Here is a 12,389-nt window from a genome sequence, read left to right on the forward strand (position 1 = left end):
ATTTTTAAACACCTGGAAAGGTAAGAATAATATAATCTTTCATTACATTATATAAAATTTAAACCATCATCATATTCTCAAAAGAACAGCTTCTCCCTTGATGCAGCAGAACTAGCAAATAATCAACTTTGCTTTTTCTTCATGAATGTCTACAATACAGTTCTTTTAAATGAGCACTTTTGATGAACTAATATCCATATTTCTAATTAAGGAGTACATTTTTGGTGAAGCCAAAAAAATGAAATCTAGCCATAATGCTTACCCTGCTCCTAACACAAACACAATTAGTACCACTTAAATGTAGAAGTGTCTATGGTCCTTACTTTAAGCTATGATGTAATATAGAATAATTATGCTTTTAATAGCTTGAAATATTAAGTCCATAAAACAATTAAAATAAACCTTATGCCAGGCCAGGGATTTAGTTCAGTGGTGCCACAGCCTGCCTCTTGAGTGCAAGGTCCTGAGTTTGATCCCTGGTGCCAATAAATAAATAAATAAATAAATAAATAAATAAATAAAACTTATGCCATAATTAATTGATTAATAAATGATTTAAAAAGTCAAAGATACAGAACAGTCCTTTTACATGTATTTTTTTATCATTTAACGTCCATCTAAGAACCCCTTGCTTTAACTCTTAATTTGGGAGCAGCTGTGTCCCTTTCTCCAATATAAAACCACGCACATATAACTGAGTAGATCATTTTTATGTGGTTGGGACAACCCCTTAGTTAACATTCTGCTAAGCTGATAAAAGATAATATTCATTGTTATTCTACTACTATAACAATGTCCTAGTACTAAATAATTTAAGTTAAATTTATTTAACTTATTTAAATTTAAGATAAACACCCAAATGGACAAAAAACAAATAAAATTTACTTCTATCTCTAAGATTACAATTAGCAAAATCATCAAACATAATAAGTTAATGGATGTGAAGGTTTGCTCTGGCTCATAATTAAAGGTGTTCTATGAAAGAAGCAGAAATAGAAGACAAATTTTCATCACTGTGGTACTTAAACTGTATAGAGTAGAAAAGATTGGTTTCAACGTTATTTGCATTTGTCTGTACCTTCTTTTTTAATGTTGTGGGAATTGAGAGCTCTGTGTATGTAAAGAACACCAAACAGTACCACAATAATTAATATTTTGGTTCACTTTTTTTTCTGAAGAGGATACTTTATTTTTTTAACTATGTGTGACATCTTTTTTTTAATGCATGCTTGGAATCCATAGTGATTACATTCAGCTTGAGGGTTTGGTACCAGACATATCACACTGTGACATTGTGATCATGTTTACTCCCCTACCCTCTCCTTTCCCAGATCTGCTTCTGTCTCTACCAAGACTACCTCTATTTCTTAAGATGGTTATTTTGCTCTTTAAATTATTTATATTTTGAGTGTTTCATATTTAAGCAGTTTGAAAAACATACAAATGAGACTATCCATAAATATATGGGTAAATTCGTATATTTGGGAAAACATAATGTGCCAAATATGAAGTGTGCCAATTATGAAATATAGAATGAATGTTCATATAAAAAATTTATGACAGTAAGAGACACACTGCCATTAATTCCCCTCAAAATGAGGCAGAAGAAAAGTGCCTTACTCCGCCCTTTTTTCCTAAGAAGCAATAAGTGGCCAGTGCTTAGCGGACAGCAGTCACACCCCTCCTACTGGCTTCTCTCAGTCCCTGAGATGGGACTGAAACAGCATGCCCCATGCTCCCCACCACCCCTAGGGTCACCTTCTGACTGTTCTCTGGGCTGTGTCCACAGGATGTAAAGCCCATCTTGGCCCGTGGCAGCTGACAATGTCACTGACAGAGTCTGAATTAACTAACAGAACTGATTCATGATTTCTACCTGAATTGAGCTAAAAAAAATCTTCAACTGTTGCTTTGAACATGCTTCTTTGATCATTTTCCCATTTTCATGAGTGTTCCTATGAGGTGGATCAAAACTGAATGCCATCAAATAAAAAAAAAAACAGGCTCATAAACATTATGGTTCATCCTCATTCATCTCATTCACTGGATACGGCATGATATGCAACTTCTGGTGTTTCCCCAATGAAAGGCATGAAAGGTAAATGTTTTGAATCAATTCAGGACATCAAGGCAGACAAAACAACACAACTAAAGAACTTACAAAAGAGAATTTCCAGAATTGCTTCCAAAGCTACAAGAAAGATGAAATGTATATTAAAAGCAAGGGAGAGTATTTTGAAGGGGATTAATGGTAATGTCTTTTACCATAGTAAATTTTTAAGAATTAAACTTTTATCATATTTTTAGATCACAACTCATATATTTTCATGGCTCTGTAATATAGGAATCTTTAGGGTTCTTTACAATTATTTATTACAGCTTACTAAGGTTGTTAAATAGATCATTGATTTATGTATTTACACAAAAATATTTATTGCCCATTGCACACTGATCTAGGAACCACAGATACAAATAGGGAATCTCCTGCCTGCTCATGAGATTATTATCTGAAAAAAAATATATATATGTGATCAAAGGCCAAGCATAGAACTGAGAAGCTTTTCTGTGGCCTTTGAATTGAGATTTGAGGGACATGTTGGAGTTTGCAAGAGTAGTAAAACACTACTACATATGAAATGAAAGACTAGCATGTGCAGAGCTGCAGAAGCAAGGCAGAACTTGGTGCTGTTAATGTTGTGCAGCACAAGATTTAAGGGAGAGAAGTGAGAAGTTTCTGAAGTTGACAGAGGCCAGGGTATCCTTTTATACTACATAAAAATTATTAAAATGGCAATAAAATTTTTGAAAATTTCTCATGATTAAAGTTGCTAAGAAAAAGTAGAGAGGATGATAAAGGTGGGGAAGTACATATAACAAACATTTTATTTTAAAAAGTGAGATAAACTGGAGTACAAAATAACCCCTTTATTCATACTGAATTAAGAGAGAGTGTCATTCAATTACCTCCTGCTCAAGAACAAACATTATTATGAGGCTTTTCTTGTTCCATGGTTTTTAGGTATCTCATGGAAGCAGATATTTCCATATCAGCACAGTGATCAAATCTAGAAAACAGAAAATCAAATCATGTAACCAGTAGAGGTCTGATTCTGCTGATTGGACTCTAAGATTGGATATTAGAGGAATACACTTTATTTTTACTGAAATTGGAAGATTTTTACATATATCCGAACCTCTCCCTGAATCAAACAACACATTCAACCCATTCACATCAAGATCAAATATTTTTTCCCACTAAAGGAAAGCCTCAAATATAATTTATTATGTAAATATTTTCAATTTAAGTTTCATGTGATTCCGTTATTATTGGTTTAAAATAAAAACATTTAAAAATCTTCACATAATCTCTTTTTTGTATGTTTATTTCAGATATGGAGACACAATATACAACATCATTGTTATATACATGTTAAATGAATTTATTCAGCATGGAAATAATGAAAAGTAAATGGTATCTACCAGGCTCTCAGATAAACAAAAGAGAACTGAAATATCCTACATGAAAATTTTCTGACCCACTCTTTAGATCACTGGGTTAATTGCTACATTCTGTTCAAAAAGTTGTTCCTTAAAAGCAATTAAGATTTTATTCACTTTTTAGATTTTCATTCAGTTGTTTTCAAGCACATTGAGGCTCATTATTTTCATTCTTGCAAATTTTCCCAGATCTGAATGTGATATGCAAAATATAAATGATGCTAGATAATTTTTAGATTTTGACTCATTAAATGTCAAATTAATTAATTTCTATAAGTACCATTTTAAGTGGCTGAGAGCATTTTTATCAAGTTTATCATAATTTTAAAATGACAATCATAGTAAACAAAGCTATGACAGAACTAAAAAGAATATAGAAAAGTTTGTCTAAACAGATGTACCTCATAATTCAATATTTATTTGTGCATTGGCTTAGTTTTTATAATCTATATTTTTATAATCTATTTATAATCTATATTTTTATATTTCAAAATTTTATACATTTGAATGTGAATAATGTTGTAAAATATATTTTAAACACACCTTTTATATAACTATATAGGACATATTAATAAGTGTATATAATTTTAAATTTCTTAAGGTGGCAAAGTATTATCTGTCGATTTTAAATAGTAACAATGAAGAGAACAAAATAATTTAAAATAAAATATATTTACTGTTACTGTTACTTTATGTCCTGTTACTGTTAATTTAGCAGCAGCAAAGTTTTTAGTTAGTTCAGTTAAATGAAAATAAATAGAATGCCTGCAACACTAGGCATTATGCCAAACATGGAAAATATGCTGATAAAAAGTTAGATTACTACTCCATTGACCCAAATATTACTTATTTGTTTTATTATCCTATGAAATAGATACTCTTTCCATTTTCCCAAATAAGAAAATTTCATTGTAGTGAGATTAAATCAGGGTCTACACTAAGACTTGCAAGAATAATCTACTGTTCTTACCCCATGCACTTGGCCTTGTATGTGCATAGAGTGGTATTGTGACAGCAATGTCAGGCTGACTGAGATGAAAACTTATCCTCTGGATATTTGCAAAAAAGTATTCTAATCCCTGATGTAACTTAGGAACTTTATGATATTAGTTATGAATCTAAGTATTTTATGTGATTTAATAATCTTTTTAATGTCACTTATTGAATGATCATTATTTTGTCACATTTATATACATACATAGTTCAAAATATTTTCTCTGATTCTTTAGATTATTTCTTCATCCTGTTCATTGCTTCTCATAACATTATGTAATAATTCACATACACACTTGGCAGTGTTTCTGGACATTAGTCTTGTACTTTTTTACCACTGTAAATTTCAGATTGGGGATAAAACATTTAAATATTAAATAGAATGACATTGAATTTATAGAATATTTTTAAAAGAATTGGCATCTGTACAGTGGTAAGTAGCCATATCAGAGACATATCAATTATTTTTTAAACCTTTTATATCACATCATTCCTACATTTCTTACTAGATTTCTTCTAGTTTTTTTTTTCTTTCATTGCTATCTGGATAAAAATTATATTTTATAAGTGCTTATTTCTAGTATAGAAGGCTATTAATGAATTTCCAAATATTTTTATAATTACTTCTCATTTTGGTTCAAAAGACCTGTGTTCACTAATCAGATTGTTTATAAATTTGAGAATTTCATGTTTCTTTTTAAAATAATTTCACCTGTCTTATTGCATATTTTAGTATCTCTAATATAATGTTCCATATAATCATTTCATCATGATGCCTCATTCTTTTGACTCTGCTTTTACAATTTTATTTTTGTTGTGCAAGAAATTTATTTTTTATTGGTACATGTTTGCAGTACATCTGCATGCATGTGTATGGAGTTACACATACATAACACATCTTAACTCCTTTTTTTTTTTTTTTTTTTTTTTTGGTACCGGGGATCGAACTTGGGACCTTGCGCTTGCAAGGCAAGCGCCGGAACCACTGAGGCTAAATCCCCTGCCCTTAACTCCTTTTTAATTGCCTTCCCCTTCTCTCCCTTCCCATCCCTCCATCTCTTTGTCTCCTTCCCATTTTAGAAAGACCTATGTCCCTATTTCCTATTATCTATCTTTTATTTTGCTCTTTGTTTATAATTTGGATTTCTCATATAAAAGAAACCATATGCTATTTAAATGCATATGTCTCATTTATTTCACTAAACATTGTATTTTACAAATTATTCAAGTTTATCTTTCTTTATGGCAGATTAGAACTAATACATGAAGAAGGGCCATTAATCATGTAAATCACTGGCCATTAGAGAAATGCAAATGAAAACAACACTTAGATTCTGTCTTACTCAAAAAAGAATGGCCACCATTAAGAGATCAAATAAAAAAAAAAGAAATCAAATAAAAAATTATGTCAAGACTGTAGGAAAAAGGAACCCTTCTACATTGTTGGTAGGAATGTAAACTAACACAACCATTATGGAAATTCCTAAAAAAAAAAAAACCTCTCAATTTAGTGGGAAATGTTTGACTGTCTTTCATTTCTTTTCTTAGTATTGCTAAAGCAAATTATTTGCTAAAGCAAAGTATTGTTGAAGCAAATATGATAATTTATATTTTTCTATAATTATTTTTTCTACCCTTAAACATAGAAGTCTTTAAATTTCCAATTTCTAAAGTTTATTCATGTTTCCTATATTTTCTTAATCATCTGTCAAAATATTTATAGTAATATTATTTACAAAATTTAAAACAGTTTAAAAAATCATTTTCCATTTTTATAAGTTTACTAGTATATGTGTAAATAAATTTATAAATACATGTATGCATATACATAAAATTTTTACCAGCATGTCCTATTTCCTTTGCAGCTTTTTTTCCTTTGGTTTCTTGACTCTAATGTATGATTGTCATTTGAATTTTGTTACTTATATGTCAAAGAATATGATCTTTTTGGTAATCCAAGTTTCCAAATATTTATGTTTCCTAATGAACATGAAGGCATAGCAAGACATTTTCTCTCTTTCTCTAAAAAGAAAAATGACCTTAAACTAATTTTTAATCTCTGTCTCCATGGCAACTTGATAGTTGTAGAAAGTTAAATTCATTACTTGGTAACATTGCTTATGGCAAAAAAAAATTCTGATTGGTAAACTAATGTCCTATAGATGGACTGTGCATGACCATAAATTATCATTAGCTTTATTTACTTATTTATTTATTTGAAGCAGTGGATTGTTGTAATTGGCCATGTTCATTTCACTGCTTATGAGTTGTTATAAAAGATATTGATTCTGTACAATGTAAGCCAGGGGAACTCGTGGTCTCTGTCATTCGTATTGCTGCTCTGTGTGTCTATTTAGGCTGTAGCACTAGATGTGTAGGAAATTTCATGGAAGACAAACCCAATAGTGTTGTATTCACCTGCTTTGTTTATTGTGTAGTATTGTTCTAAAGACACCATTGTAAAAGTTGGCCTGTTGTGGTCACATGAGACTGATAGTTATTTTGAGCATATAGCTACTGAGAACAGGTGTTCCACATATGGAGAATCTTTTCATTTCCACATTTATCCAAATATTAATGGTTTCATATGCTGTCATGTGCAGGTTGGATTATACAGCAGATAAACTCATTACATAGCTTGAAGATATCAGGTGCTCTTGCATGCCTGTAGGATGGGGCCAATGATTCTCCTCTCTTGTCACAGGGTGGTTGTAACAAGGGAGTTTGATGAGAGGATTTTCATCAAAATTCTCAGTACCTCCCCCTTAGAAAGAATTAATAAACAAAAACAAAATATTAATGGGAAAAGTTGTGCAGAGTGTCCTTAATACCTTCACAAAAAGTTTCAAAGAGCTTTCTATGATGAAAATTGTATTTAACCTGTTACTTACGTGAAAAGTACGCAAGATATCAGTTTGAAAAAAAGAGTCAAAAAATTATCCTATGTACACAGATAAAAAGATCTAGGTTCATTTTTAAAACATTATGTGTTATTTGTGTTACATATTTAGTCTTGTTCTATGTTTGGTTCCAAATTTTAAGAAGTTTCTTTTGGCTATTATATGGAGATATAGTATCAGTGGTGGTGAACCTATGGTCCGTGTGCTGCAGTGGGCTGTTTGTAACATGGAAAACTCTAAGAGGTTTGCCATCCACATATAGTTGTTGTTGCTTTGGTTTTTTTGTTTGTTTGTTTTTTAATATATGACTAAATCAGCCAAAAGCCACTTGTGGATGTGCCGTCATTCAGTGATGTGTTCTTTTGCTTGCTTCGACATAAATAATGAATTGGTGAAGTGCAGCTCTGCTAGCCGTCCTGACACTACCAGATAATGCTGGATGCCCACCCAACGGTTACACAGCGGGCTGCCAGTCTAGCCACCTCTGGCTCTGGCCTGATGCCGCACTACTGGTGCTGCTGTGCTGAGTCTACAGCTCAGCTTTGTCGGCTGTGTTTCAGTTGTTGATCTTCCATTGTCTGCTGCCTGCAGAGCTCTCCAGAGTTAACAGCCCCTTGTGTTTATTTCTCTTTCTTTTGAAACAACTACTCTGTCCATACTATTCAGGATAAGAACCCTGAGTAGATTTACAGGGCATTCTGAGCCCACACTACTAGAGAAATAAATCAGGGGCAGATTTGTGGACCCATCAGAGCAAATCAGTAACAGATCCTGTGCTGCAGTACAGGGGGACAAGTGTAGATCTGTGATTGGCTCAAATTCAGTCCTGCTGATTGGTCCAAGTGCAAATCTGTGATTGGTTCAAATGAGAGCAGGGCTCAGGACAGCAGTAGCTGTCATGGCTGTGATCCAGCATCTCTGGGAAAAATAACGGGGCTGAAACAGGAATCCTGCAGAGTGCTGGCTGTGTTCGCTGCAGATAACTGGTATTTGTGGAGGCAGGGGATGGTAACAGTGGGCCCAGATCCTCCTGGATCTTAGCCTTGTGAGAATGTGAAATAGTGGGAGCAGGGGAGAGACACTGTGACTCAGACAATGTGCAGCTCCTCTTGGAGTGGCCAGGGTACAGACACTGAGGCCTCAGTCCATGGTGGGGTAGGGTTGGGGCTTGGCAGCCAGGCTAACCTGCTCCCCCTCTACTCAGTGAGGGGAAGCACCTGCTGCTTGTCTGTCTCAGATGGACTCCATTGTAATACTTAATTTCAATTAAATATCTAGCTACTTTAGAAAAACATTTCATTTCGTGCTTCACAAACTATGATTATTGAGACAATCACTTTCAAAATGATTATTTTCAAAATCAAGAAAATTATATTGCTAATTCTAGCATCATGCTCTAAGTTGACACAAGTAATTTGTTCTTATGAATTAGCTTCATCATTAAATGAAGCGAGATCCTACGATGGTAGCCCTGTGTTCCTGAATCCAGAAACAGTGCTGGCCCTGCCTAAGGACTGTACCTCCGTGAGGAAGACATGCTAAATGAACTTAAAGTTTAGTGCTGGGTGGATTAAAGATACTTAATAATTGTGCTTCTGCCTGACAAAGTGAACTTTTAAAGAGATATTTGTCTTTAAGATTAGATGGCCATTTTCTAAAATAAGTCCCTACCATAATAATACCCTGCAATATCATGACCCTTAGAGCTGCTCTTCTCATCTGAGTCAGTGTATCTGACAGTTACATTCTATAACATTCAATAACATTCCAAACTACTACAGCCAAATTTGTGACGCCCAGTGAAAAATACTCAAAACATGGGGAAAAAGTTTTCTTCTTTTTATCCTATCATCTCTCTCTTTTTATTTGCCATTTAATGCTCCTCCCTTCTTGCAGAATGAGTGCAGACCTCTCCTGGCCCTGATGCCTGGCCCTGCAACTGAGAACATGTCTCAGGGCTGTCAGTACTTTGCTCACCATTGGACAGGGGCAATGGTGACTTCTGAGTGTGGATGTAGAATGGGAGGCCAGGATCATGTGTGTGGGTGGGAGGTGCAAAGAGAGGCACCAGGCTCCCTACACACTCTTCAGGGTCTCACAGCCTTCAGTTACAAAACACAAATTCAAAGATAAAACTATTAACAGTGCCCTGACAATGACATGGAGCTTTAAAACTCAGGATTGAGGGAGTGTGGATGTAAAGGAAGGTGTTTCTAGGAACAGTGAAATAACAGTGGACACATGCCCACAGAGATGTCTCTGTTATTCTGTCTAAGTAGGCTACTTCATCTGTCCATGTTTTTACATGGAAATCTGAAATAACATTGGCCACATGTCCAGCTTAGTGTACTTTATTATGCTTTATTCTGTTTGATTTTAAAAATTCAAACATAACTATAGAAGACAACACAAAAGATGAATTTAAGAAATGCCTTAAAATATTTGTGTATGAAATCATTTTTATTCATTTTATAAATGAAAGTGTCCACATATTGAAATTTTTACATTTTACTTAGAACACTAAAATATTTATTCCTTTAAACTCTACACTCTCAAATAAGGACATCATTTGAAAATCTATCTTCAATATATAAATACCTGAAAAATTAATTTGGTGAAATTCCTTAAGAAAATTAGTTACATAGAAGTTCTGATGTCCTAAACGCCTGCATTTGCACAGGAAAAAATATTGCTTTTATTGGTATCTGAAATTGATCCTTTTTAAAGCACATGTTTATTGATGGGGTTCAGGACATGCTACTTTAAAACATGGCATTTTGGAAGACTGAGCACTTTAAGCTGAAGGAGTTTAGATAACAGCAGAAATAGGAAGGCATCTCTGACCTCTTCCCTCCCTTTTCTGCCGGAGCAGGTCCTAGGACCATCAGTCGGAGGTACCCTCACTATACCCAAGGAACCATTATCTCTGACGACAAATGAGCACAGAAAGGAAGTCGAACAAACAGGTCTTGTGGTTTTCATTAATTTATTACCATTAGATCATGCTTTTTAAAAACATTACTCATATTTTACAACTATCCACTTCTTTCTCAAACTTAGCATACAAGGTACATAATTTTACCTGTTTTTCCAAGTATTAATTTCTTTATGAAATTTCCCATATGAACATAAAACTTACATTAAATAAAATTGTATGCTTTTTATAATCTGTCTTTTCTTATAGAAGCTTCAGCCACAAACTTGAACAAAGACAGAAAATATGTTTCCTCCTCTGTAATATGTCCATGTAGAGTATTATCAGTTTGAAAAAGTGGCTGTCAATTGTTTTGACAATTAATTTAATTTAGATTAAATTAATTATTTTATTCAGTCCAGGACCTTCACACTAAGTACATCCATTTTTTTCTTTTGTCCTCACATTTTTTATTACTTGTTATACAGTTTAATGGGTTTTATTTTGGCAGATTTTTTTTTTTGCTTAAGTTATTTTATTGGTACATTTTAGGTATACAATACATTTACATTTCTCATTGGGTGTTTGTACCTGTACATGAGGTATCTTGGTTCTTATTTTTGCCCCATTAGCTGTGCGCCTTTCCCCCGCTCCACCCTTCCCTATTTACATAGACTTTGTTTCTATTTTTTTCTTTTCTCATAATTTTTCCTTTCCCTTCTTTCCTTTCCCCTTTCCCTCCCACTTCACCTACTCCTTTGGACCTTTTCTTCCTATTTCAAATTGTCAATTATTCATTTTAATCCTTATTTACACACATGTAGCATGTTTCAATCATTCCCCTAACCCAGGCCTTTTTAGAAATTTTTAAAATTTGAGATAGGGTCTCAAGAAGTCACTAAATTATAATGGAAAATTACATTATTTTTTAGTTAGTTTTGTGTTACTGGGAATTGAACCCAGGGTCTTTGCAGTGACTATACCCCCAGACCATTTTCTATTTTTTATTTTGAGACAGGATCTCCCTAAAATCACTTAATTAACCAAGATTGTGCTCGAACTTGTGAGCCTCGTGCCTTAGCCTCAGAGAGTGCTGGGGTGTAATCCCAGGGAGTGGAGAGGTGTAATCCCATTCCTGGCTGGGAAATTATGTTTTATGAAGAATGCCATTTAAAACAGTGAAGTTTTGGTCATGTGGTAACTTTTCAAGGTAATGATAACATCTTATATCAGTGTATCTATAATAAAAATATTAAGACATGTTGTAAGGTTGGAGATATAGCTCATTAATAGAGCACATGCTTACCATAGGTGAGGCCTTGGGTTCAGTCCCCACAATGGCATATTGACCTATTTGGTGATACTTTGTCAATCATTTGAGAATTTTTTATTATTTGTATAAAGATTAATATTAAATATCATATGCAAGTTCTCCCATAGAAAGGAAGAAAATAACTTTGGGGAAAAAAAGTCATCTCTTTTTCTCTTTTCTTTTATTTATTTATTTTTTTTAAAAAAAATTTATATATTAATTGGTACATTTTAGGTATTCAATACATTTACACTTATCATTGGGTGTTTGTACCTGAACATGATGTACCTTATTTCTTATTTTTTTTCCCCATTACCTGTGTGCCCTTCACCCCCACCACCCTTCCCTATTTACATAGACTTTGTTTCCATTTTTTTTTCTTTGACATAATTTTTCCTTTCTCTTCTTCCTTTTCCCCTTCCCCTCCCACCACCCCTCCACCTTTGGACCTTTCCCTATTTCAAATGATCAATTATTCATTTTAATCATTTTCATCCTTATTTACACTTTCAGTTTCTCACACTAGAGATACTATTCGGTATTTACACATGTGTGTCCTATTTCACTTAAGAGTATGGCCTCAATATGCATCCATTTAGCTATAAATGACTCTAGTTTCTTGTTCTTTATGGCTGAGTAGTACTCCATTTTATAAAAAAAAAAACACATCTTCTTTATCCAGTTTTCAGTTGATGGGCACTTGGGCTGTTTCCAAACCTTAGCTATTACAAACTATGCAGCTATAAACATAGGTGCACATATATTGCTGTGG

At 33.5% G+C, this 12,389-nt stretch overlaps 1 protein-coding gene across 2 annotated transcripts in view; it reads right to left on the bottom strand.

The window, feature by feature from the left end:
- The window catches only part of Prr16 (proline rich 16), a 344,117-nt gene that overhangs the window by 7,126 nt on the left and 324,602 nt on the right, over positions 1-12,389 (bottom strand). The gene's annotated exons all lie outside the window — the stretch shown is intronic.

The sequence above is a fragment of the Heterocephalus glaber genome, unplaced genomic scaffold (assembly GCF_053883595.1).
Source record: "Heterocephalus glaber isolate CG9 unplaced genomic scaffold, H.glaber_assembly_v1.0 deba00001606, whole genome shotgun sequence".
NCBI classification, from domain to species: Eukaryota; Metazoa; Chordata; class Mammalia; order Rodentia; family Bathyergidae; genus Heterocephalus; species Heterocephalus glaber.